Source organism: Salmo trutta, chromosome 12 (genome assembly GCF_901001165.1).
Source record: "Salmo trutta chromosome 12, fSalTru1.1, whole genome shotgun sequence".
Classification (NCBI taxonomy): Eukaryota; Metazoa; Chordata; class Actinopteri; order Salmoniformes; family Salmonidae; genus Salmo; species Salmo trutta.
The window spans coordinates 73,403,575-73,406,751 of NC_042968.1; positions in this window are offsets into that span (position 1 = coordinate 73,403,575).

The following is a 3,177-nucleotide window of genomic DNA, read 5'->3' on the forward strand; positions in this document are numbered from 1 at the left end:
CACACTCGCATAGATGCATGTATATGCATGCACACTCAAACCCAAACCCACTAATACAACTCTATATGAGGTTATTTATGTCTTCATTTATACAGCTTGGTCTCAATGTGCGGGTCACCGTGCCACAGCTGTCCAATCCTCTACAATCCCACAATGCCAAGAGTAATACCTCCTTTAGAACAGCAATGTATTTTCCTCCCTCAGTGCCGTTATTCAATAGTAAAGGTCTCGTCATTAGAATGTATACTTTCACAACGCGTAGGAGAAGGGCAGGCGCTGAATGGAATTAGCTCTACATTTACGTAATGAAACAGAGAAGCCAGCAGATGCAGCCTAGAACTCTGTCTGGGAGAGAAAAACCCAAATAGGTCACATCTTTTGTAGTATTTCTGCCCGAGAGGTGGGTTCAGTCAGTGGAACAAAATGGAGAAGGTTAACGTTATCCTAGCAGATTAAGGAATTCTTCATGACATTCACTCACTGCAGGAATTGTCTTGCCAGCAGCATTCATTATTACAGTGTTATACCAGTGTTATACCAGTGTACTGGCGGTGACTGTGATGCCGTCATTGTATATAGTCACACAGACAAAGGAGTTCTCTCACCTCAGATAATGTATGCTATTTATCTATTTATTAAGCAAAAAAACACACAAGAAACTTTTTCCCCTCAAGTGAAGGTCCTTATTGGTAACATAAGGGGTAAGCATATTTTTCCAGTCCGGTCTCATTTAAGGGTAATTCCTATGTGAGTCTGGCTGTTTGATCCCGTTGCCCATCTGAAGTAATTAAAGGGTTATTAGTGAACAGATATTCATGCTCACTCGCTCCTGCCAACTGTTTCATGCCATCTGCTGCCTGTGCACGTGCTTTGACATTGGAAATATGCTGTGGAACCAACGCTGGTGTTCAACGCATAGGAAATGAACAGTACAGTAACCTGAATGTAGAGGCATCCGTGTCACCTCAACATACAGTATGTGTTTCTTTGTGTAAATGTGTGTGTGTGTGTGTGTGTGTGTGTGTGTGTGTGTGTGTGTGTGTGTGTGTGTGTGTGTGTGTGTGTGTGTGCAAAACCAGAATTGTTTTTGAAAACCTAATTGTTATTTGTGGACTCATTAACCTGTAAAATCTCACAGCCTATGCTAGCCAGTTGCATCATAGCAACAGCTTTACATTAAATCTGTAGATAATGGTATTCTGTATTCTACATTGAATATCTCTCTCTCTCTCTCTCTTTCCCCACCTCCTCCCTCCTTCTCCCTCTAGCTCTCCCATCTTTCTGTTTTTTCCCCTCTTTATTTTCAGTAATATTGAGGGGATTAGCCCTGCTGGTCCTTTGGTGGTTACTGTTTTCATTTTATTCTTATTAAAATCTTAAGAACCTGCTTTATTATTCCTGCTTGATACTACCTCAATAATCCAGCCCACCCTGGTTGTGTGTGTGTGTGTGTTTGGTTTTTACTATCCTTGTGGGGACCAGAAGTTCTGTGGGGACAAGTGGGGACTTTTCACTGGTTTCACAGGAAAAAGGCTATTTTAGCCTTAAGGGTTAGGTTTAAGGTTAGGTTTATAATTAGGGTTAGAATTAGGGGTTAGGTTTAGGGTTAGGTTTAGAATTAGGGTTAGAATTAGGGGTTAGGTTTAGGGTTAGGTTTATAGTTAGGGTTAGAATTAGGGGTTAGGTTTAGGGTTAGGTTTAGAATTAGGGTTAGAATTAGGGGTTAGGTTTAGGGTTAGGTTTAGAATTAGGGTTAGAATTAGGGGTTATGTTTAGGGTTAGAATTAGGGGTTAGGTTTAGGGTTAGGTTTATAATTAGGGTTAGAATTAAGGGTTAGGTTTAGGGTTAGGTTTATAATTAGGGTTAGAACTAGGGGTTAAGGTTTAGATTTATGGTTAGGGGTAAGGGAAAATAGGACATTGAATGGGAATGAATTGTTTGGCCTCACAAGGAAAGTAAAACAAACGTGTAAATGTTTTAGTGTTAGTTGTTCAATGGGGACATGCAATCTATTTCCGTATGCTCATCAACAGAAACATTTTGCAATGTGTGTTTGTGCTGTGTTGATGAATTCAGGAAACCATCTTCATGTAGGTTGTTAGTGTTATACAGACACAATCTGAAGGCTTTATTATATTGGATGACAGTTCTGCTGCTGCCATTTAAGTAAGCTCTTGTTTTGTTTACCACTTCAGACAAACACCTGAGTTTCTGAGCCTCACGGTTCTCCTTCAGCTGCCATGAACTCACTCAGTGGTTATTATCACTGATGGGCCTCCAGACAGTGCTTGTTATGGTAGATATGTGTGTGCTGTATACCTGTACTTGCTTACAGCAAACACCATTGATTTTATGATATCTCCTCATCTAACAGGAACACGAGCAGTGTTGTCACAGCAAAGCTTCCTAGATCAGACACTCAGCGATTTCTCCTGCAGTTTCAGTGACCTGGGGCAGTTTATTTAGCAACACAATGCAGCGCTGTGCACAAAGACATGTCGCTCTGCATGGTTTAGACTTTACATTCTATTTTTAACTTTTCATATGGCATCTGTTGTGGTCTGTGTTGATCTAATGTGCTGCCTTTGATACCCTCTCCCGGCAGATTTATATGCAATGCAGTCCTACATGTATTGTGTGATGCAGAATTTATTGGTAAGCAAGACAAAAAGTTTAATATTTATTTTAGTTTCATTTAACATGATCAAATTAATATTACGTGTGATGTTAATGCATACCTAATAAATATATATATATATATATATATAAATATATATATATATATATATATATATATATATATATATATATATATATATATATAGTAATTTCATATTAATATAGTATATTATATATTTAAATGAATGGGATTATTTTAATCAAGTTAATCCAGGGGCTGTAAAGTGACTTCATTAAGCTGCTGTCTGGCTGCTTAGAGAACACAGAGGTGTTATAGCCCTCCCTCTCTCTGTCTCTCTCTGTCTCTCTCTGTCTCTCTCTCCCTCTCTGTCTCTCTCTCTCTCTCTCTCCCTCCATCTCTCTCCCTCTCTGTCTCTCTCTCTCTCTCTCATTCGTCCTCCAGTCTCCTCCTCATCCTCCGTCTCTCTCGCTCTCTCGTCTCTCTCCTCCTCTCTCTCCCTCTCTCCCTCCAGCGCTCTCCCTGTCCTCTCTCTCTC